Source organism: Carlito syrichta, unplaced genomic scaffold (assembly GCF_000164805.1).
Source record: "Carlito syrichta isolate Samal-C Ts95f unplaced genomic scaffold, Tarsius_syrichta-2.0.1 Scaffold309762, whole genome shotgun sequence".
Lineage (NCBI taxonomy): Eukaryota > Metazoa > Chordata > Mammalia > Primates > Tarsiidae > Carlito > Carlito syrichta.
Window position 1 is genome coordinate 505,132 of NW_007253858.1, and position 25,613 is coordinate 530,744.

Sequence of the window (25,613 nt, forward strand, 5' to 3'; positions counted from 1 at the left end):
TCAGGCAATCCACTCACCTCAGCCTCCCAAAGGCGTGGGATTACAGACTGAGCCACCGAGCCCGGCTTTTTGCCCACTTTTTAATGGGAATGTTTTTTTTTTTCTTTCGGCATGTTTGAGTTCCTTGTAGATCCTGAATGTTAGGCCTTTGTCAGATACACTGTTGGCAAATATTTTTTCCCATTCTATGGACTGTCTCCCCGCTCTCTTGATGGTTTCTTTTGCTTTGCAGAAGCTTTTCATTTTGATGAGGTCCCAGTAGTCTATCTTATGTCTTAAGGTATTGGCCTTTAGGGTTCTGAATAGGAATTGGTTGCCAGTTCCAACTTCCATAAGGGTGTCTCCTGCATTTTCTATGGTTCTTATATTTTGAGCTTTACGTTTAGGTCTTTGATCCTAGAGTTTGGTCTTAAAGTTGATTTTTGTGTATGGTGATAGGTAGGAGTCCTGTTTCAATCTTCTGCATGTGATCAGCCAGTTTTCCCAGCACTATTTACTGAATAGGTTCTCCTTTCCCCAGTAGTTGTTGTTCGAGGCTTTGTCAAATATGAGTTGGTTGAGAAATTGAGGTTTTGCTTCTGTAACCTTTATCCTATTCCATTCGTCTGTATACCTGTTCTTGTACCAATACCAGACTGTTTTGATTATTGTAGCCTTATAGTAAAGCTTGAAGTCTGGAAGTGTGATACCTCCTGCTTTGTTTCTTTTGCTAGGGATTGTTTTGGTTATTCATGGTCATTTATGTTTCCATATGAATTTGTGTATTGTCATTTCTAGGTCTGAGAAGAATGATGTTGGTAATTTAATGGGTATTGCATTGAATCTGCAGAATGCCTTTGGTAGGATGGACGTTTTAATAATGTTGATTCTTTCTATCCATGAGCATGGAATTTTTTTTTTTTTTGAGTTGGAGTCTCACTCTGTCGCCCAGACTGGAGTGCAGTGGCCACTCCCGGCCACCGCAGCCTTGACCTGCTGGGCTCCGGCGATCCTTCTGCCTCAGCCTTCCAAGTAGCTGGTACTACAGGTGTGCGCTACCACATCCAGCTAATTTTTTTTTAATTTATTGTAGAGATGAGGTCTCGCCAAGTTGCCCAGATGGGTCTGAACCCGCAGGCTCAGGCAATTCACTCACCTCGGCCTCCCAAAGCGCGGGATTACAGGCTGAACCCGCGGGCTCAGGCAATTCACTCACCTAGGCCTCCCAAAGCGTGGGATTACATGCTGTGCCACCGAGCCTGGCGAAGATTTTTATATTTGTTTGTGTCTTCTTGGTTTGCTTTGAACAGTGTTTTGTAGTTTTCATTGTAAGAGTCTTTTACTTCTCTTGTTAGGAAGATGCCAAGGTATTTTGTTTGTGTGTATGTGTGTGTGTGTATCTACTGTGAATGAAGTTGTGCTTTTAATTTGGTTCTCTGCCTGCTTGTTGTTGGTGTATAAGAATGAAACTGTCTTTTGCACATTTATTTTGTGCCCCAAGATTTTTCTAAAGTCATTATCAGTGCAAGCAAGTTTTTGACAGAATCTCTTGGATTTTTGAGGTATAGGATCATATTGTCAGTAAAGGACAACTTGACTTTCTCTTTTTCTATTTGGATACCCCGATTTCCTTCTCTTCCTAATTGCTCTAGCTAGGGCTTCCAACACAGTGTTGAACAAGAGAGGTGAGAGTGGGCAGCCTTGTCTTGTTCCAGTTTTCAGGGGAAATGTTTCCAGTTTCTGTCTGTTTAGCAGTATGTGCTGACTGTGGGTTTATTGTAGATGATGCTTACTATTTTGAGGTATGTTCCTTCTATGCCTAGGTGTTTGAGAGTTTTTTTCAAGAAGGAATGCTGGATTTTATCAAAAGCTTTTTCTGCATCTAATGATATAATCATGTGGTTCTTGTCTTTATATCTGTTGATGTAATGAATTACTTTATGGTCTTGCAGATGTTGAACCGACCCTGCATCCCGGGGATGAAGCCTGCTTGGTCATGGTAGAGGATTTTTGAGATGTGTTGTTGGATCCGATTTTCTAGAATCTTGCTGAGAATTTTTGCATCTATGTTCATCAGGGATATTGGCCTGTAGTTCTTTTTTTGTTGGATCTTTACCTGGTTTGGGTATCAGTGTGACGTTAGCGTCATAAAATGACTTGGGAAGAATTCCATCTTTCTCAGTTGCCCAGAATTCTTTCAATAGGATCAGCTTTTCCTTGTACATTTTGTAGAATTCTGCAAGAAAGCCATCCGGCCCAGGGCTTTTTTTGATAGGTAGTTTTCTTATGATGGAGTCAATTTTCTGGATTGTTATTGGTGTATTTAGTGTCTTAATGTCTTCTTGTTTCAACCGTAGGAGGACGTGTGATGTTAGAAAGACCTCCATTTCATTCAGGTTATCAAGTTTGTTTTCATATAGGTATGCATAGTAATCTCTGATAATCTTTTGTATTTCTTCCAGGTCAGTTGTGATTTGATCTTTTGTATTTCTGGTGGTGTTTATTTGGACTTTCTCTCTTTTTCTTGGCCATGCTGGCTAGTGGTCCACCAATCTTGCTAATTCTTTCAAAGAACCAGCTTTTTTGTTGATGTTTTCTTTGATATTTTTCTCTTCTGTGTCCCATATTTGGGCTTTTACTTTAGTGATCTGAATTCTTCTGCTAAAGTTACAGTTTTGGTGGTCTTGTCTTTTCAACTCCATTAGATGATTTGTTAGGCTGTTAACTTGTTATCGTTCCATTTTCTTGATGTGTGTTCATAAAGATATAAATTCCCCTGTTAGAACTGTTTTCATGGCATCCCAGAGGTTTTGGTAAGATGTTTCTTCATTTTCATTTGTTTCCAGGAATCTTTTAATTTGTTTTGATTTCAGTGTTGACCCAGTAGTTGTTCAGCATCATGCTGTTTAGTGTCCATGTCTTTGTGGGTTTGGGGGAAATTTTGTTGATTTCCCATTTCCACTGTGGTCTGAGAAGATTCATGGCAAGATTTCAACCTTATGAAATTTGTTTTTGCTTGATTTATGGCTGAGGATGTGATCAATCTTAGAGTGCGTTCCATGTCATGATGAGTAGAATGTATATTCTGTAGTTGTTGGGTGGAATATTCTGTAGGTATCTATTAAGTCCATTTGGTCGAGTTTCAATTTGAGGTTCCGAATCTCTTTGTTGATTTTTTGCCTCAATGATCTAGCTAGGGTTGTTAGTGGGGTATTTAAGTCCCCAGCTATAATAGTGTTAGAGTCAATATCTTTTTTTAATTCACTTAGTCGTTGCTTTATAAATGCTGGTGCTCCTGTGTTGGGTGCATATATGTTTAGGATGGATATTTCTTGTTGATGCATTGAACCTTTTATCATTATGTAGCATCCTTTCATATCTTTTTAAATTTTGGATAGCTTAAAGGTTGTTTTGACTCCTGCCTTCTTTTGTGATGCATTTGCCTGGAAACTCATTTTCCATCCTCTAACTTTGAGTCTGTGCCATCCCTTGTGATGAGATGAGTTTCCTGGATGCAGCAAATAATTGGGTCATGATTTTTTATCCAGTTTGCCATTCTGTGTCTTTTCAGTATTTAGTCCATTCACATTCAGCCTGATTATTGAAATGTGGTCATTTATCCCCATCATGGGGTTCTTATAAAGTTTTTTATTTATTTGTTTTCTTTTAGCTTTAGGATATATGTGTGTTTTCAAGTTTGCTATGGTGATATATTGTCTGTTGATTCTGTGTTCTGCTGTTCTCTTGGAAAGTGTGTGGCCATTCTTCTTTTTCTTTCTTCTGTGCTTAATACCTTTTTAAGCATCTCCTGTAGAGCTGGTCTGGAGCTGCATAATCTCTTAGGGATTGGATGTCTGGGAATGATTTTAATTCTCTATTACTGATGAAGCTGAGCTTGGCTGGGTAGTAAATTCTTGATTGAAATTGTTTATCTTTGAGAACTTCGAATATTGGACTCCAGTCCCTTCTAGCTTATAGTGTTTCTGCCGATAGGTCTGCTGCTATTCTGTTTTCCCCGGTAGGGTAGTCTGACTTTTCTCTCTTATTGCCTTTAGGAATTTTTCCTTTGTGCCTACTTTGTGTGAGTAAATTACTATGTGTCTAGGGGTTGGTCTCCTCATTTGATGTCTTGTGGGGGTTCTCTCTGTCTCTTGTGTTTGACTGATCACATCTCTGGTGAGATGGGAAAAGTTTTCTTGGATAACCTCCTGGAATACTTGCTCCAAGGTGTTCTCCATTTCCCTTTCTTCTACTGAGATGCCCATCAGGCATAGATTCAGCCTCTTGATATAATCACACATCTCTTATAGGCTTTGTTCTTTCTTTCTGAGGTTTGTTGTTGTTGTTGTTGTTGTTGTTTTTCTGTGTTTTTTACAGATTGGGTTAATGCCATGTTCTGGTCTTCAGTTCTGAAATTCTTCTGCTTGATTGATTCTGCTTTCCATGCTTGTCATCTTGTTTTTTATTTCCTGGATAAAATGTTTTAGGCTCAAATCTCTGTTATAAGTTCTTTCAGTGTTGCATCTTGTCTTTCTTGAGTCTTATTCACTCTTTCCATCCATTTCCTAATCTCTGTCATATTCTGGGGCCAGTCAGTGGTGACTTCCATTGTTTGGGCTCTGAGGTCTGATTTTTCAGATGTTTTCTCTTTGTTACACTGGAAATTACCTATGGTCTTCCACTGGTTTTTTCCTCAGTTTTGACAAATCTCTTTCTTTTCTTTGGTCCCATTTTTCAATGGCAGTGGGAGAGGCTTTTACTTCTGATGTTTGCTCAGCCTTCTGTTTTTCCCTGATCAGGACTCTGGATTTGTTCTGTTTTGAAATAGCACTGCAGGTGGGAGGCTTTGCTGTGTCTTATAGTTTTGAGAGGCTAATAAGGTAGAGGATGGGGAGCTAGGATTCAGAAACACTGACCTCCTTGGAGGTCTTCTTCATCCTTTTCTGGCCACACCGTTTGTCTCATGACTAAATCAGGGTATGGGGTGGGGTGCTTGAGATTCAGCACTTGTCCTGTCCCTCTGGAGTTTGTGCTTTTAGGATATTCCCTCTGGGTCACAATCAACCCCTGAGTAGTTGATCTACTCAGTCACAGAGGTCTGTTGAAGACATGGAAAGTTCTGAAGGATGGGAAGTCCAAAGCCAAGGACTTGCATCTGGTGAAGGCCATCTTACTAGCAGAGACACTCTGCAGAGTCCCAAGATAGTACATGATTGAGTGTGCCTTTTGGAGTTCTTTCAGCATGTTTGCCCACTTCACAATGGGTGATTTATGAGCACACCTGCTCATGCTGTGCTGAGTGTTCACCAGTTTTTTGACCCAAAACAATATGATCCCCATGCCCACCCTCCCTATTCACCCAATCTCACCTGGGACAACTTTTTTTTTGTTGTTTCTCTGGATGAAAATTCTCCTCAAAGAGAAACATTTTGCCAATGTGGAAAAGGTGAAACAAAAAAGGCAGAAGCACTAAAATTGATGAATTCAAAAACTTTTGAGCCATAGCAAAAGCATCTCAGTAGATGAATTGCATCAAACGAATACTTTGAAGATGACTAAAGTTTAAAGGTGTAAGAATAAATACACAATTTTTTATATATAAATTCTAGAGTTTCAGGGTCCCCCCCTCATGTGTATATGTGTGTATATATGTTCACAGACACTAGGACATATTATGTTTCTATAAATATTAACATCATGTGAAAGAATGGACACATCATTACCAAGAAAATTTACCCCTGGGTGGGGAAATGGGAGAAAATAAATACTCATATATTTCATGTCTTTCTGTACCTCTTACTTTGTCTCTTACATAAAAGACAATTTAAATGTAAAAGAAGAAAAGATGAGGTCTGGAAGGATGGTGGAGAGAAAGTGAGAAAGGTGAAGAGGTGCAATCTGTCCTTGCTGATGGAGGAAGCAGGGTGCTAGAGCCTGGTCATATGCCTGTGAGCCTCTAATATGTGGTAACCACTGTGCATCCACCTCTTTCACCAGAATCTGCATCCAGTAGCTCTTCTGGGAGACCTGCAAAGATGACCCCACAGGCAGGCCTAATTCAGGGTCCTAACTCCCTATTTGTATTGACAGCTACCATTGAGGGAGGTCTCTCACTTCTCAAACTTATTCTGCATCCCTCCTGTTCATTCATTCATGAGTGTTGTTTGTTTGTATGTATTCGAATACCACCACCAACCTCAAGCCCAAGAAGGAATTGGGATTTCCCAGTATGACTCCAAGAGGCGTTGCTTGACTGAGTTCCCTGGCGTGACAAGGAGAAATTGTTTCCATCTGGTATGTCTGAACTGGGACCTTGAATGATGGTCCCAGTGTAGTGACTGCTAGTCATCGGGCCCTGAAGATGGGAAAACTGCAATCTGGAGGGCCCAGCAAATCACCAGAGAGCCACAGGCAATATGGGCACAGGCAGGAGTTTCTAGCTGTGGTTTCCTGACCCTTAGTGGCTTTCTCTGTTCCTGTCTCTCAGCTAAGTGTTTGGGAAAGTAGTGACTCACAGGGAAGTTGTTGTCTCTAGGAACTCTGACTTGATTACTTTGTGTTTACCCTTACTGCACAAGAAAAAAGAAAATTTAATTTGGCCCCTTGTCATTAATTAATTTGAATAATAATTTAAAATTGGGATGGCACCTTTTAATCTATTGCACATACACACACATCATCATCATCATCATCATCATATTTAATCCTCTCACCACCGAGGGAGACTGAGTAAATGGTAAAACTCAGGGAGGTGGAGTATGTTCCCCAGTACTACCTACTAAAAGGGTGGCCCAGAAACCACTTGTTTCACATCTTCAACCACCTAAGTATAGAAATTGAGAACATGCCTTTAGATGCTTTTATAGCAGTTTGACAGAATGATTTTGTCTGTTGGCTCTTGAAATAAAAAAGGATTTCATTGTTCATGTATTTTACTATATTTTATAAAGCATTAGTTTGTAATAGATTGAAAATTTAAAGAACTAAATAAGAACTTTTCCTCCCCCCATAAACATTTGAAAAAATGCTTCCCTAAGTTAAGTTGAGGGGCCAACCCTTCAAGCCAGGGTCTTCCTGCTCCAAGTCCAGAGCTCTTTCTGCCCATGCTCAACTGTTTCCTATAGACAAGTAGAGTCAGTGTCATTTTCTGACTGTGTCTACTGTATACCCAGTAAGTTTTTGTATTTCTCATGAGCTTTAATCATTTGAAAAATATATGCATGACAGCATATTGCTAGGAATTGCCAAATATGTTTCTACCTAAAACATGCTATATTAAAAGGTTCCATTTAAAGTGCTTATTGACAAGTTTAACAATATCTGTGGATGTTTGTAGAATATTTCATGTGAGTTTAAGCCAATGAGTAGGTCTGTTGGGATATTGAAAATGTTTAGGGGGAAGAGGAATGCAGCATAATCTTGGCAGCTAATCCACGACCATTCCATGCTTTGTGCCACCCCTAGTCTCTGGTTATCTCCTTCTGTCTCCCTCACCTCCCACTGGAGGTCAAGACAGAGCTGTCATAACCTGCCAGACAGGACTTTGGGAATTTGTGCATGAATCACTTTGGCATGTTCCTCCACTTAGAGAAAGGAAGGTCTTCTTCCCCAACAAAGATTGGAGAGATTTTTCTGAGTGTCTATATTGTTTCCCAGAAGTCCTATAAGATTCTGAGAATAGAACAAGGTCACAGGCCACTTTTCAGTGTAGGGAGGGAACTTCTGGCTGTCTCAGGTGATGTTGCCCTATATTTTACTACCTAAAAATTCTCCTTGATGCCTGTCAACATGATTTCATTCTTGTTCTAACCAAGTTTCATACAGAAAGGAAGAATTATTTCTCATTCCTCCTGGCAATTTCCAGTGACCCCAAAAAACCTTGCAAGAAGGAAGGTTTCCAAACACTTGGGCATTCTCCCTCCAGGGATTCTTTTGTGCCATCCCTGCCCCCTAACACCTTACAGAATGATACCTTAGAGCATCTGTCCAGACCAAGTGTCTGATTCTGATTAAAATGTTAGAGATAATGTGAAAATCAAATGGTGAATTAAACATCATCAGCACCTGACATTTGATTTACACAAGTAGTCATCTTACAATTGAAAGAGGCCTTGACGGCCATCTAGGCACCAACCCTCTGCTGATGACAGCAGTCCTGACCATTTGTCCTCTGCTCTCTGCTAGGATGGGACCCTCACTAGGTCCCAAGAGAGCGTACTCCATTCCAAGAAGGTCTGACCATTACAAAGCTTCTTCTTATATTAAGCTATAAGTTTTCTTTATAATTTGTACCCAGTCCCCACAAAATCTTATTTCTTCCTCTCCTGTGACAGTCTTTTAAATCTTTGACAATAGCTACCATTCCCTTTATCTGAGGACTTCTTTAGACCTTTTACCATCTAGTTCCTGTTCCCCCAAGATTATGTTACATTAGTTTTGATTTGTTTGAAGAAGCTTTGAACCATTACCCTGACTAAGCCTGCTTAATAGCATTAAACAATGACATGTATGTATCTACAGCTTTGGCTCACCTGATTTTTAGCAGAGAGTATACAGAGTGAGGGAATTTGAGACAGGCTGAAGCAAATTTAAAGGGTCCATATTTATCCAAAGTCACAAGGCTGCCTAGGCAGCATGACCAGGCTGGAGACAGCCCCTACCTCACATCTGAATAAGTGGGTTCCAGAATTAACCACCAGAGTTTGAATCTGAGACACACTACTTATTAGCTCTGTGACCCTTAAGCATATTGCTTAATCTCTTTCTGCCTTTCATTCCTCATCTGTAAAACAAGATAATAATGCCACCAACTTCATTAGGGCTATTTGCGAGGATTAAATGATTTAATCAATCCAAATCAGTTAGGTTATTGTATGGCACATGGTAGGCATCCAATAAATGGTAGTGAACATTAACCGAAATTAGGTAGCACACAAAATTTGCTTTCAGTGGTCCTTGAAGTCATTTTGCAAATAGTTTTGATCCAGTCTTGGAGATTTTTTTTTGGTTCAGTTTCCTCAAATTAGATTGTATTCATTTCTCTCCATTGGTGATTCATAACTTTTTGAAGCTGATGTTTTATCATTTCAAATATTATGCAATTTTTTGTTTTTAATAGCTGCAATAAGTTCTGTGATCTGATTGGCATCAATCCTGGAATTCAGATGTAAGATTCTAATCAGGCACTAGTTTTCTTTCTGACCTTAATTCAGCTGATCAGTTCACTATGCTCTAGTGAGTAAAATGAAGGTGGGATATGACCCCATGTTGACCCTGAAAGAATTTTAGGAAGATTCTGAAGGAACTGCACTTTAAAGAAGTCTTTCCCTTTCCAATTGAAGGCAGCGCCATACTTCTAGTTGCTCATGCCAAAAACCTGGAGACACCCTTGACCCTTCGTTTCTCTGATACCCCACATCTGGCTGTCAACTAATTTTATCTGGCCTACACTGAGAATACATAATAACCAGAATTGGCTGCTCTCCACCTGCTCCTGCTCTTCCTGCCCTAAGTCTCTGTTGTCCTTGCTTGGCTGACTGCAATTCCTCCTACCCAGTGTCCTGTGTCCATACCTGACCCTTCAGCCCATTCCCAACTCAGCAGTCAAAGAGACAGAGTTTCCCAAAAATCAGATCATGACTGATCTGCTAAGGCTACCACAACAAAGTACCACAGAAAGGGCCGCTTAAGTCAACAGAAGTGTATTCTTTCTCAGTTCTAAAGGCTGGAAGTTTGAGATCAAGGTGTAACAAGGCTGGTTTCTCCTGAGGCTTTTCTCCTTGGCTTGCAGATGGTGTCTTCTCCCTGTGTCATCACATGCTCTTCTTTCTATGTGAGTCTGTATCCTAATTTCCTCTTTTTGTAAAAACACCAGACATATTGGATTAGGGCCCTCCCTAATGACCTTTTAATTGAATTACCTCTTTAAAGGTCCTCCTTCCAAATACTGTCACATTCTGAGGTACTGGAGGTCAGGGCTTCAACATATGCATCTGTTGGGGGAACACAGCTCAGCTCTTAACAATGATTGTGCCCAGTCTTTGGACGCTCCTATGGCCGTCCAACTCACTCAGAGTATCAGGCACAATCCTCACGGTGGCCCAGAAGCCCACCACAGCCTGGCCCTTGTCTCCCTCACTCCATCTACTCTCTGCTCTGCTTGCTCCCGTCTCTCACACAACAGCCATCTTGCCATTCTTGCATGCCTTGGACATGCTGGCCACTTCCTGACAGGGCCTTTGCACTGGCTGTTGCCTCTGGACTGCTCTTCCCTCACATATCCTTAATACTCCCACCCTCACCCTCCTCAGGTCTCCATTCAAATGTCATCTCCTCAGTGGTCCTTCCTATTTAAAATTGCAACCCTCCTCCTAACACAGTCTGTTCCCCAGTCTCTTTTTATTCTTTTTGTAGCAGTTTTCATCTTCAAACGTTTTACGTCATTTGTCTTTCATTTCGTTTATTGCTCTTCTTGCCTAATAGAACATACAGTCCATGGGGGTGAGAGCTGTTTTGTTCACGATTTTATTCTGGATGCTCAGAACAGGGCCTGGCTTGTAGATTTGAGTGAGTGAATGACTGGAGCACTTCTAGAAATTGCTATGGTATTCCTTTGGTTACTAATTAATTCCTTTGGCTATTCACTTCCTATGGATGGATTTTAGGTTGCATCTGATATTCCTTTTTACTGTTGAGCTTCGAGTTCTCACAAGATATATGTTATATAAATATTAAGTGGTATTGGTCGTCTTTAACCTTTTATATTTTCCTTACTCTAACAATTTGATCCATTCCCTTTGTTTGGAAGGCACTCACTTCTGTCCACTCCTCTACTCCCACTCCAACTTCTTTTGCAAAGAAAAATTCTACTTACTCTTCAAGACTTCTCAGGGGGATCCCTTCTCAGATTCTCATACAGAGCTCTGCCCTCCTGTACGCATCCCTGTTGCACACTTGCACCATGCTGTGTGTGTGTCTCTGTATATTCTAAAGTAGGGGCAGGGACCATCCTTGTCTCATCATTTGCTGTGGTTTGAATGTATCTTCTCCAAAATTCAGGGGTTGAAGCTTGATGGCCAATGTGATGGTATTGAAAAGTGAAGAGCCATGTGATAGGTAAGAGGGCCATGAGGGCTGGTCCTTACACAAGTAAAAGAGGCTTCATGCAGCAGTGCTAAGTCGTCTTGTTCTTCCACCTTCTGCCATGCGAGGATCCTGCATTTCTCCCTTCTGGAGGATGCCCTCACCGGACAGCCAGACATGCCAGTGCCCTGATCTTGGACTTCCCAGTCTCCAGAACTGTGAGAAAAGACATTTCTGTTCTTTATAAACTACCCAGTCTCAAGTACTTTGTTGTAGCAGCATAAATGGACTAAGACATCACTCCATCCTTAATCTATCATAGTACCTGTCATGTAGGAAGTATTCTGAAAATATGTCTTGAGTGGGTCACATTAAAAAGCTATTCTGATCTTGAAGTAGAAAGGTATATTAACTCTAACAATCAATATTTTGTTATATACTTCCTTAATTATAGAAACTGGCTTTTACTATGGATACACTCCTACTTCCCCTGTTGAGCTGTTCCTGTCTTGTTTCGACATGAGAAGCAGGGTAAAAAGTTCCTTCTTTAAAGTTAAACCTAGGTTCCTACTGGTCATATCTGGGAATATCAGACTTGAGCTCAAGATAACTGTAATTTTGATTATGAACTTTAGCCCTTGAAGGTCACTCTCCCTTCTTTTAATTATCTAGGAGTCAATCCACCATAAATGATAAAATGGGGTGGGGGTAATCTTCCTTAGCTCCTCCAGTGATTGCTGAGGTGTAGGGATTCACAGTTGATGGTCCAGCTCTATTCAGACCTTGAACTAAACCTGGAAGTTTGCTTTCAGAATTTTACACAGAGACCTGAAAAACAGAAACAATAGAAACAACCATGTAAATGGGAGAAAAGGAATAAGGATGCATCCTAGGCTGATTAGAGGAATAAGTGTGTTAGTAGACCAGGTAAGTGTACATGGAAAGAATAATTGAAATCTCTGAGTTTGAACTAAAAAGATAAGAAATCAATGAGTTTTTGTTACTATTATCATTCATGTGTGACATCAATATGCAAACTAGCAACTGACTTTTGTTTTACTTTATTATAAAGATGTAGGATACAAGTCATGATTAGGTACATAAGTCATCTCTGTGTAGGTGAAGCTGGGGCCTCCAACTGGTCCTCACTTCCCCTGGTTTAGGACTGGGTACACTTTGTGTTGTTACATGCCCCCTCTCCCCTGGCAGTATCCCAGGACTACTGATCCCTCCCTTGTACTATTGTGATAAACGTTCAGGTCCCATTTATGAGTGAGAGTATGTGGTATTTGGGTTTTTGTTTCTGTGATAGATCACTAAGTATGATTGTCTTCAGCTCTATCCAATTTGCTTTGAAGTTCATGAGATTTTCCTTCTTTATGACTGTGAGATATTCCATCGTGTATATGTACCACATTTTCTTTATCCAGTCTACTTTCAGTGGACAGTAGGGTTGGTTCTATGTTTTTGCTATTGCAAATAGTGAAGCAATAAACGAGTATACAGGTGTCTTTTCTTGTAGAAGGATTTGTGTTCCTCTGGGTATATTCCTAGAAGGAAGACTGCTAGATTGTATGGAAGGTCAATGTCTACTTCCTTTAGAAATCACCACACTGTTTTCCATAGAGACTGGACTAGTTTGCACTTCCACCAGCAGTGTAAAAGCATCCCTCTTCTCCACACGCATGCCAGCATCTGTTGTTTTTTTATTTACTAATGATGGCCATCCTTACTGGTGTTAGGTGGTATCTCAATGTGGTTTTCATTTGCATTTATCTGATGATTAGTGAAACTGAGTATCTATCATGTATCTGTTGGCTGCTCATATTTCTTCATTTGAAAAGTGTCTATTCATGTCCTTTGTTCACTTTTTGATAGGGCTATTTGTTTTCTTCCTTTCAGCTCATTTTAGTTTCTTGTAGATCCTAGATGTTAGGCCTTTGTCAGATACACTGTTGGCAAATATTTTTTTCTGTTCTGTGGGTTGTCTCCCCACTCTCTTGATGGCTTTTTTTGTAGTACAAAAGCTTTTCAGTATGATGAGGTATCACTTGTCCATCTTATCTTTTATGGCATATGCTTTTGGTGATTAGATCAAGAATTGGTTGCCTACTTCAATGTGCATAAGAGTGTTCCACCACTGATATTTTTAATACTATTTTCATGCAGTGAGTTTTGGTTTAAGATATTTTAAGTAACCTACATTTAGTTCTATTGAGATAAATTTGTGACATATGAACCTTAAAAATGAACAAATAAATACATTTCTAATAAATTCACTCTTCATCTACCTTTTCCTCTCCCAAAATCCCTCAGCAGATAGATCAGGAAAGCTCTGACATTTGCCAAGAGGAAAATTTTAGGCAATCACTGACTTGTAAACCTCGAGTGAAAACAGGCCCTGCAAAGAGAAAGGAAGGTACCTATGTTTGCTTAGCAACTGTAAAATCCATCGAGAATTGTTTACTAAGTGCCTTTTCCAGATCAGGCTTGGCATTGGGGATACAGCACTGAACAAAATATGGAAGGCGACTGCCCAGTGGAGCTTAGAATCTACCAGGAGGATAGACTGGGAAAATCAGTACCTGAGGGTACAGGGTGAGAGGGGAATGTTCAACAGGAGTGGCAGCTGGTCTGTGGGATTCAGTGTGGTCTTCTCCAAAGAGCTGCATTTAAACTGAAAGCTGAAAGAGAAGAATAACCAGATAAAGAAGGAGAAAGGGAATGAGAGAACATTCTAGGCAAAGTAAGAGGAAGTATGGTATACTATCTCCAGGTGAGTGAGATTTTAATAAGAAAAGGAAGTTGGCATTTATTTTACAGGTTTTTAGAAGACAGACCATAGTGCATGACTATAATGATGGGAGATGGTAATCAGACATAAGGAAGAACCTTAGAACCACTAGAGAGGACACTGGAGATCTTTAAGAAAGATCAGGCCAGCAGCAGTTCCAAATGGTTTACTCATGTGCTTACATAAAGAAGAACAGGTTATTTGCTAAGGACATACCCAACTCTGTAACTCCAGGTTAAATAAATTGAAGTAGGTTAGCTCTAATGTGAAGGTTTTAAGAAGCAGAGTGGCCTTGCCACTACTGGGATATTAGATGTACATCTGTGTTATCACAGGCCAGACTAATGATGGTCAATGAAATCGAGGATTCCAGAACCTTCTTGAACTCTTAGCAACAACTCTTGAGCACTGCGTGCCAATATGATAGACACACAATTAATAACCAAATACGGCCTTTCTTTTAAAATAATAATACTGCCGAGCTCAGTGGCTCAACCTGTAATCCCACGCTTTGGGTGACTGAGGTGAGTAGATTACCTGAGTCCACGGGTTCGAGACCCACTTGGACAACTTGGTGAGACCTCATCTCTACCATAATTCAAAAAAATTAGCTGGGCATGGTAGTGCACACCTGTAGTTCGAGCTACTTGGAAGGCTGAGCCGGAAGGATTGCCAGAGCCCAGCAGGTCGAGGCTGCGGTGGCCGGGAGCATGCCAGGACATTCCAGTCTGAACAACAGAGTGAGACTCCGACTCAAAAAAATAAAAATAAAAGTAAATAAAATAATACTGATAAATTAGGTTTGTTGTTTATTATTTGCTTCTACATCCCCTTTTTATATTTATAAATTAGCTAGGCAAAAACTTGTCAAGAATCTTGAAAAAGAAATAATTTTTACATTGCACTGTAGAAATTGAAATCAATAGCCCCCAAAATCCCTCCAACCTCTAAAATTCTATTATCCCATGATTAATTTTAAGCTTTTCAAAGAACACAATGCAGTTCATAATCCTTGGATAAATGCATTTCGTGGTAACAATTACTTTTCTTCATGTTGCCTCAAGGGTCACAGAAAATTCTAAAGAATAATTCCTGGTCCTGAAACTAGACAATCCGCAGTGTTTTGTTTTGTTTTTTATTTATTTAGCCTTAATAGTCTATCAAAAATTATTGCATTAGCTTATGTTTCAAATGTTTCACCTGCAAGTCCCTGAAAATAAGCAGATGTGAGTTGCTGTAGTAACAAGAATGAAACTCTGAATACTTACGTGTTATTTGCTTGTGAAGTGGCATGATTTGAAGTTTGGTGTTTTTTCATCATATAGTAAATGGCCTGCAATTTTAAGTGAAATGTTCTTCCAGGGAAAGAGTCTCCTTTTATAGTGAAAGCCAACTCTTCAAAATCTCATGCAGTTCTGATTAAACCTTCATCCTTGCCCCTTGGAAGCCAGAGTTATCAACCCCTTGATTTTAAAGCCTATATTTATCATCTTTAAGTGGTTGCACCTACATAATGTTTCTGCTTTAACTGCTGTTCCAAGGAGCATGATGATGCAATGTCGTGTTGAGCAAGATCCATCCTCCCCTACAGGGTTGGCAAGTAAATCGGTTAGAGGAAAGTTAAAATGAGATTATACAAACCAGTAACATCTTTTGAAGTCATGAGAGGATAAAAAAGAAAGTGTATTTTCAAAAGAGAAAGAATTCACTTTTGAATTCCTATGTTTGCTGTCATGGAAACCCTGCCCTTTCCTAATGCATGAATATTGATTCTTCGATCTTCTTGGAAACCATTGCTGCGAAAGGTTTTGCGGGTCCACCATATTAAAATACTAAAAGTGTTTGAGTCAATTAATGGATAATATTTATAATGGCTAATTTATGATAAATAGCCAGCATGTAAGTGCATCCCTAGTTAAAACAGCACCTCCCACTGCTGGATTTTACGAAGCACGTTGTATTAGCATCACCATCTGATCTTGCAGTAGCCTGTGAGGTGGGCAAGTAGTTTCTCTATTTAACTGATGAGAAGCCAGAGATCAAGAGGCACAGCTAGTGAATGGCCCAGCTGGACTCACACAGTCCTGCCAACTCCATGTCCTGCCCTGCTGGTACCGTCTGCCTAGCCAAGAATGACCTAGAACGTTCGCCAATGTCTAGGGACAAAGGTAAGTAGATAAGCCACCACTGTTTGGTTTCTCCATCAGAAATGGAGAGTGCTAGGAGGAATGGGCTGCTGGTCAGCTCTGTATGTCATATAGTTTTATTCATCAAATTCCCATCCCAGACAGTATTTCAGAAATGTGGGTCATTGGTTCCTGAAAGGATGGAGGTTGCAAACGAATTAATCTAAATCCATTACCACTGCTGAAAAGAGGAAACTCAAAATACATTCTCTACTCAAGAAGGCTCAGTACCCTAGTTTATATATAGAACAGCATAGTTTCCTGCTGACTAAAGTCCAACCAAAAAAACAAAAGCTCTAATGTTGCATTTCTTATCTTAGAAGGCTAATCCTAGGCCATGATAAGCCACACAATGCATGCCTACTTTCTTAAAATGAAGCTGATTGACTATTTTCTTGGGATACAGTGGTTATTTCTGTTATTTTTCAGCTTCAGGCACTATAATTTGCAGCATAATTTCTCACATATTTTTGGTCTCCAAAAGGGAAGCAACTGATTGTTCTTTCTCCCCTCCGAAAACTCTCTTCATAACTTGTCCAAACTAAATTACAAAAGCAGTTCCTGTTGAAGTTTAATTTCATTTTCAGTGTCATGTTTGTAGATAATAGATCTTCCCTGTCATTTGAGATTAATGTCTTTCTTTTTTGTTTTAACAATCAATGCGTTTAAAGTCAGATACCAGAAAACAATATCCCTTTAATACACGTTTTTCTTTAGAAATGATGGTAAAATGACTCCCAAGTATTTCAAGGAAGATTAGGATGGATAAGAGACCGATTTTTAATTTCATGATCTACCTCTGATTCTCTACAGTAGTTTCAAAGGTGTTAGATAACCAGTCATCCCTCCCCTCCATGGGTGGGTCACAACACTATTCCTTCTCATCAGTCTGTACCATGGGATAGAGACAAAGTGGTGATTAGGAAGCTTCCTTGAAAGGGGAGTAATTGTTGTAATGACTCTGCCTTGTTGCAGATGTCTGGGCATTTACTTCTTTGTGAATTATTACACTTACCCAGTATTGAACTTGAAAGTTAAGTCAGTCTCTTAATTTTCAAAGTCTGGAGATTCCTTAGAAACATGCAGCCATTTAAATGACAAGAAAATGGGGAGAAATTTTTATCTGAGGGCTACCACTGTGTTCTCAATCTGTGTGTCTCCTATCTAGTTTAGCAGAGTCAAAGAAGAGAGTTTATTTTTCCATAAAGAAGATTAATTAAAGGTCATTCTTAATGGAGACAGACCTGAGGGGAGTGAATAAAGCCTTTCACTTCCCTACAGTGTCATGGGAATGTGAGAAAGGAGAAGAGTTTTAAACATGTGCCTTTTACCGTCTTAGGACTGTCATTTGATTGTCAATATTTCCAAATCCTCCTGTCTTTAGTGTTTCTAGTAGGCCTCCAGTTTTAGGTAGATTCTTGTTCATTCCTCCCCGTCCATTCAGGCTGTTCCATCTTCTGTGGAGAAAACAAGGACAAAACAAAGTCCTCATCCTCATGAGCTTATGAGAGGGACCAAAACAAACAAACAAACAAACAATGGAATTATCTTTTGGAGGGTAGGCCCTTTGTAGCACAGGCTTCCCCTGCTAGGTAAGTGTTCTAGGAACCCATCAGCATCAGTGTACTAGCTAGCAATGTTGTGAGAGGCTGCATTCAGCTTCAGTAAAAAATGTTTTGGAGACTCTTTCAATGCATTTACCCATTTCATGATGGGTGCTTTATGAGCACACCTGCCCACACAACACTGACTATTCAGCAGTTTTTGACCAAAAACAACATGATTCCCATCCTCCACCCTCCCCATTCACCCAGTCTCACACCAAATGGCTTTTTTTCTTTCCCCGGATGAAAGTCCTCAAAGGGAAAAGTTTTGCCATTGTGGAAGAGATGAAACAAAAAATGGCAGAAGAACTAAAAGGCATCAAAACTGACGAGTTCAGAAACTGTTTTGAGCAGTGGAAAAAGCATCTCAATAGGTGTATTGCATCAAACAGAGTAATTTGAAGGTGACTGAAATTTAAATATGTAAGCATAAATGCACAATTTTTAATCAATTAATTCCAGGGCTTTTTGGTCCCCCTCATACTTAACTAGTAGGAGAGACAGATGATAAGCCAATAAAAATGTAATGTGATGCAAGGTAGAGGTGCAGCACTAAAGAAAAGCAGAGCAGGGTAATGGGAGGATAGAGATGGTGATGCCTTTCTAGCCTCAAGGAAATGCATCATCGAAGTGGCCACAAAAGACACTCCATCCATTGCATGCCCCCTTTTTATTGGAAATACTCTGTTATCCAAGCTGGATAATCCAATTATTAATTACTCTCTCCTCCCTCTATCCTCTCTGTACACCTACTCACCCCCCAGCCATGTGCTACTCACACAAAACTGTTGTACATCTAAGTCTAGAATTTACCACCTGCCATGACTTCCACAGCAGTCATCATGGGACTTTTCACAGCAAAATTTATTACAAGAATAGTTGGGTTATGTGAGCATCCATTATACTTGCTTTTTGTTATAGAGGTAATTATTCCATAATTTTTTTTTGAATTTGTGGTCTAAGTTGTATTTCATAGTCAGCATGAACTACATATATGGGGAAATAATGGGCATTTTTGGTTTTCTGAGAGAGAGCAGCATGGATCATGGAAAGAGACAGGCCCTGGATTGAGAAGACTCAAGTTCACATCCCTGCTGTGATCACAGTCAAGTGATCACTTGTGTTCTCAGGGATTTAATGTTCTCATCCATAAAAGTCAAGATAATAACAATACTCTTTTTCATGCTGGAAGATTTTTGATGATTAAATGAGATGATGGATATTTACACCACATTTTCATAGGACACTGAAGGACTATCTGTGTTAGCTGCTCTTTTGAAATATGCACCTGCTTTTTCATCCTAAGCTATGGAACCCCTGGTATAATTTAAGAGCAGAATAAAAATATTCCAAAATGGTGCAGCCGCCCCACATCTTGTGAACATCACGGAACGCTCTTCAGTTTCTACATGTCCATCCCTATTACATATATCAGGATAATTACATTATTTGGGGCAACCTAGATGATGGGGAGCAGAAGCTCATCCTCTTTTCCCCTGGAGAATAAGGCCCTTGATATTTGCTTAAACTTATTATAGAATGCTAGTATAAGAGAAAACCTTATAGATCTCATCTTGCCCAATGGCCTTACCTAAGAAAGCAGTGTAACTCTGGACAGTCTTAATTGAGGTGAACTGACAACCTGTGAGGGCAGACTTGGGAAAGCTCTCTCTATGTTCATGCCCACATAGTCCTGGCATGAAAGCACAAAGGCAACATTTCACTCTTCCTTGCATAGATCTCTATGGCTTAGCTCTTTGGATTGTCTTCTTAGAACTCTAGGTCACTAGTTTCAGAAATACAACAGCAAGACTCTATCTGACGAGAATCATTATTTTAGTGAGTTAAGCAATTGGAAATGTCATATAGTCTGAAGTGATTCTGAGAGGCTTCAATTCAAATATTTGGCTGACTTTTCTATCAGTTCCAAAGACATGCGCAATGATGCGGCTGGGGCAGGAAGATAATAATTAGCCTCTGTCTTTGAGAGGCTCACAGCTGAAGGGATTAGGGTAGATGCTTAGCCATGTAATTATAATATCATTTGACAGATGCTGTAACAGAGGTAGGAACAGGTCGTGGAAGTTCAGAGAAGCGATTGACTTCCTTTGGAAAAATCAGAAAAGGCTGCCCATACTAACCGAAATTTGAGCCTTTCCTGAAGGATGGATAGGATGCTTCAGGCCAAATTCTGAGGGAAGAGTTCTGAGATACAGCAATGGCAAGAGCAGGGGGAGGAGACAGGAAATTCTGCCACATACTTGGGCAGTGGCAAGTGTCCTGGTGTGGCTGGAACACTGGAAATATTATGAAGATTAGTAACAGATAAGATTGAAAGGAATTGGTGGGGGAGGTCAGGTCATGAGATGCCTGCTAGTCTATGCCAAAGATGGTAGAGTTTATCCAGTTTACAAATGAGGCCCTTCTAAGCTCTTTCAGTTGGGCTCATTACATGATCAGACCTGTTTGACAGCAGTATAGAGGATGGACCAGGTGGTGGTGGGAGAGGGATGTTCTGGAAGAAGAGTAAGATTCAGAGCCATTGTACGACCACTGCTTCCACACACGCAGCAGTAGAGTGACATCTGTAGGAGATCAGGTGATGGACTTCCTCTGACTGTGAGGAACATGCCTTCATGTTTTCCTCTCTAAAGTGTGGAGATCACAATAGTACCTATCTCCAGGGGTCGTTGTTAGGATGAAATGAATCAATACATGGTGCAGTGTGTTAAAAAATGTTTACTTTTATTATCGTTATCTGAAATCACCCGGTAAGAATTAACATAGGCTCCATCTAGAAGGTTAAAATGAGATACCTTATGTTTGTCTGTGATTTTAGAAGCTAGTCAGCCAATGGGAAGAGGAAGGGCGAACACAACCCATGTGCAATGAAGTCTGCTTGATTTCAAAGCCATCTAAGTGCCTAATGCAGGAGAGTTTTGATGCAAATAGTCTAGAATTTATTACACGAGTCAACTTTTCCTCGGGGATTTTGACAGGTATTCTGAAAGATGTGATGACTCTTTCAGGCCACTAGAGTGTCATTGAGTTAATCATTGATCTGGGCAACAGAGTGAGAAAAACTTTTTCACTCAAGAGTTAGCCTAGAGCTCTTGCATTCATGGGATAATGGTTCAGGAACTAAAGCAGGGGTACAAATAACTAAGTGGAACCTCAAGAGTATCAGAATATTGTTACAACCCCCAGAATGCCAACCTGAGACACGGCATGTCAAACATAGTAGCATCGGAACAGTTCTTTTTCATTCCGTGAATATTGCAGATCATTGGGTAATCGATACCTAAGTGACTTTTGAAGAGACTCACGAGGTACAACTCTGAGAATACGACAAGTAGCTGAGTCACTGTGGGTGCTCTAGGCCAATTCAGGGCAGTTTTGTCCCCCAGAGAATATTTGGCAGTGTCTGGAGATCTGTGGTTGTCACAATTGGGTGAAGTGCTACTGGCGTCTAGTAGGTGAAGGCCAGGGGTGTTGCTAAATGTACTGCAATACATAGGGCATTCCCCAGACAGCAAAGAATTGTCTGGCCCTAAATATCAGTCATGCCGATGTGGAAAAATCCTGATCTAGGCCAACATTTAACCAAAATGTGATATCTGCATCATTGGTGGTTCAGAAAATGAATTTAGGACAACCTTTTATAAGCTTTAAAATTTTAATAATTATATGTACTTACATGTATATAATATTAAACACATATGTGTTATAAATATAAAATATGTATTCTGCTTAACATGCTATAAACATACATAACATATAAAACCTATGATTACAAAGATATGATTTGCTTAAGACGAGGCTACTATTGTGTTTAAGTTTTTTAAAAGCACTGTATTGACCTAAAGAAAAATACAAAGTAAGTAATAATGTAGATGGACTTCAAAGATGTCATACACAAAAAATTAAGGAGGCGTGAGTATGATCGAGGTTTAGGAAACATTGATCAGGACTCAGAAAACTTTTTCTGTAAAGAACCAGATAGTATTTTAAGTTCTGTGGCTTATTAAAGTAATGATGCCCATTTTATACACATGTTGACAAGGAATGGCATTTCCCCCATCTTGCATAGGTACCGTTACTGAGGTTTGTGTTTAATCAAAATACATAATCTCATAAGTATCACAGTTCAACTTTTGGATACAGAATATTTTACAAGTAGACTCAGATCCCTTCCTTGACCACCCATGTCCTTATGGACCTGTTAATTATCCTCTCAGAGCCTCAATTTTCTGCTTTGTAAGATGGGGATAATAGCACCTATCCTAATAGGGTTGTTATAAAGGTGAAATGAGATGCCATACGTGAAAGTTTCTGGAATGGCAGGGAGCATATTCAGTAAATGTTCCTTTTTACTTTCCCTCCTTTCCTCCTCCAACTCAGTTCTTCTACATATTCAGTAATGATGTCCTTTCTGTTGTCTCTAAGCCATTGATAAAATGCCAACCAAGACTAGGCCACCACATCCCTATGATACACCACTAGATGCCTTCCTGAGCATTAAATAACAGTCCCTTAATTAACACCCTTTGAATTTGCTTTCTCAACCACTTACAAAAGTGTCTTGATAGCAGTCATTCCAGCCATATTTCCTCCATTCAGCTAAAACAACAATTACTGAGTATAGACTTTGTGTCAGGTGCAGTACTAGGCACCAGACACAGACACAAGACATGGCTTCTGCCCACCAGGGAGCCTGCAGCTTTGGGTAGAGAGGGGAAGACAGTAAGCAGATGATCACGATTTTCACAATCGAGGACTCTTCTGTGAACACAGGCAAGGTGCTGTGTGCAACAAGTGTTAAAAGATAAATTGGAATGAATGAGGTGAAGATAGGGTGAGAGCACATTCCAGGCCAAGAGCATTGAATACATGGTTGCAGGTGACCAGGGGGTAGGTGATTTGGAGACAGAGGTGAGTAAGGGGGAATGAGACTGGGTTAATAATTTGGGTCAAATTGTGTACAGTGTGGCAGGCAGTTCACACTATGTTTAAACTACTACTTGTAGGCTAGTGGTTTTCTCCCTTCGTTAGCAGTGAGACCTTTTATTTAGAGCAAGTCTCTTAGATTATAACTACATTTATAAAACCAGCATTACTGAGACTTACAATTCTGCGAGAGGTTCCCTTTTCTGTCCAGCACTGCCAGAGACAGAGGTCACACTTACTAAGATGCTGCATTTGAGTTGCTTGGTTCTTTGCCTAGAATAGTAGCATAGCTCGTGATCCATGAATGAGATTTTCCATTTGTGTCATTCCTAGAGCACTGGTTTTGTAGATTAAAGAGACATTCAAAGTTCTAGTGGGTGAGGCTTCTAGATCCGAGTTTTAGAAAGTTGCTCTGACAACAGTGTGGAGAGTGGACTAAATTTAAGCCTGTTGTGAAGCCACTTGGAAGGCCATTTCTATAAAAAACAAGTGAGGATCTCATTTAAGGCCATCTTAACAGTCCACACGTACCAGCCTTACAAAAAAGACATGATTTACCCAATTTTGCCTCATGGAAGCTAAAGTTCAGAGGTTAAACACTTTACCCAACCTCTAGAAGAGGTAAGTGGCAAAACAGGGACCCAGATCTCTGCCTGGACTCCTCAAACTGAAGTCCCATGATAACCTTTCCAGCCTCCTTCTCAGCTAAATCCTATACTCTCATTCAGCCTTTCTTGCTCTCCTATGGTTCTCCATAAATGGATGAAATTCATTTGGGTATTAGTCTCCCTCTCAGGACCTTTCCTGAAACATAGTTGGCATGCAATGGATATTTATTAATAGGATATTTTAAACCCCTTTTGGTGGATGCACCTAGCTTCCTGGAAAACATCTTCTTTGTTCTTAAGGCAAATCAGGCATTTTGGCATATGCCAGGTTCACACTTCAGGAAGCTGCCTTGATTGGCCCCAGAGCTCTCCAGCTGTTTCAGTAGCACCCCAACAGGCAGTTTCTGACCACTATAACTGGTCTCATGTTACAAGCCTGATAGCATGATTCCTGGTGCCTGCCAAAGTTGCTGGGGGTCCTAAATATCATCCCATCCTATTCAGGAAAGTCTCATACTTCCCATGAATCTTTGAGGGAGAAGAAACTGTAGCCTCTTGTTTATCACAGACAATCTGTGAGGCCAAGTTTCTTATCTTCCTTTGCATAATTATTTCCCCCTTCTCTGTCCTCTTGACCAATTCAGAGCCTTCCCCCTAAAGGAACTCATGCTTTCTGGTTTCCAACATTTTTTCCCTCAAAAGATTTTCCCACTAGACAAGAGTATCTATTGGCTGCTTTTTATCCCTAACTCCCTGCTGCTATAGCCCCATCTCTGGGCCTTTATAGAGCCATTGTTAATTAAACTATAAAGAGGGGAGAAGAAAAGGCAGGATTAGACAAAAACACAAGCTGTGGAATTACATTTTTGCCTCTTCCATCATTACTTCCTTTACCACCCAGTGTGGAAATCCAAGCACGGTAGGCGTGTCATTGCCTGATAGAAGGACCACCTTGCAGGGCGGGCAGTAAGTCCCAAGTGAGTCCATCTTTCAGTCTAATATTCTGTTCGTCACCCTAGAGACCATCTATCATCTATTTCACCCTCCTGCTTCCATTGCCATTTGTGTTAAATTAGGTGAGAAGTGGACCCGCTTAAACCACTAACGTCTAGTAAGATGCTGCATTTTTGTAAATATGTGATTTATTCCTATACCATAGTTGAAGGTTTGTTTGTTGTTTTTTTTAAGTTGATTTAGTTTCTTGCCTTGAACATCATTGCTCATAATGTGCTAACTGGATTTTCCGTTTGTGTCACGAAGAGTTACGTGAAAAAGACAAAGAGAAAAACAGCTCTTTGGAAACAATGGAAAGAAGAAAGTTCACTGACTTTAAATTAGACATAGCAATAATTTAAAGCATAATTAAAAGCTTCAAAGGAGACTCACTCATTCATATGTTATAAGTGAGATTTCTCTTGGAAAAAATATTTGAATATAGAACTGAATGAAATATTAGATATAACCTCATGCTCCATTTCCTCACAAGCATCAGACACTTTTGGATGGTAAAATGTATTGCATTTCTTGTGTTTAGAAATTCTTTAAATGAAAGATAGACGGTCCACTCCCACTTAATCTGAGAAAGAATTACAAAGTTTATCTATGTGTTTCTGGCTCTATATGCTTATTATTCTTGCTGGACTTCATACAGAGCCTGCCATAAAAAGGATTCTAAATTGCTCTATGATCCTCAGAGTCTATTAAGAAAATAACAATTTTTTTTATTTTTGAGGACCTGCATTTTCCAATTTTCCAACCATGAACTTATATAGCTTTTTTAAAATTAAAAATATATTTGACTTAAGAAGTAGAAACAAAAACACCATCATTGTGTTTTAGAAAACTGACCTGCACAAAACCAGACTGACATCACCTATGACCCTCTGCTAAGGAGCTGACATCATCCATGGGACAGAACTTGCTCTGAGTCATCCCTGAGAATGGCATGCAGAGGGATCCAGCCTCTGTTCAGCCCCTTCTTCCCTTTCCCTGCATCTCCACCCATGACCTTTCAAACAATCTCTCCCATTCTCAGTCCTTACCAAGCAGTCACTCTGTGTAGCTTTAGAAAACTAGGACCTCAATTATTGGCTCTCTACCTTCACTAGCAAATTCATCCTTTTAACCCTATTTTTTAAATTTTCATTTTTTTGAATTGTGGTAAATACATAGAACATAAAATTTATCATCTTAATTATTGTAAAGCATATAGTTCAGTGGCATTAAGTACATTCACATTGCTGTGAAACCATCACCACAGCATGCCCACAGGGAATCCTCATTCTTTTTTTTTTTGAGTTGGAGTTTTTTTGAGTTGGAGTCTCACTCTGTTGCCCAGACTGGAGTGCAGTGGCCACTCCTGGCCACCGCAGCCTCACCTGCCGGGCTCCGGCGATCCTTCCGCCTCAGCCTT

At 40.0% G+C, this 25,613-nt stretch overlaps 1 protein-coding gene across 1 annotated transcript in view; it reads left to right on the forward strand.

Moving 5' to 3' along the window:
* The window catches only part of PHACTR1 (phosphatase and actin regulator 1), a gene marked incomplete at its 3' end in the record, with an annotated part of 311,794 nt that overhangs the window by 242,276 nt on the left and 43,905 nt on the right, over positions 1-25,613 (forward strand). The window lies entirely within an intron of this gene.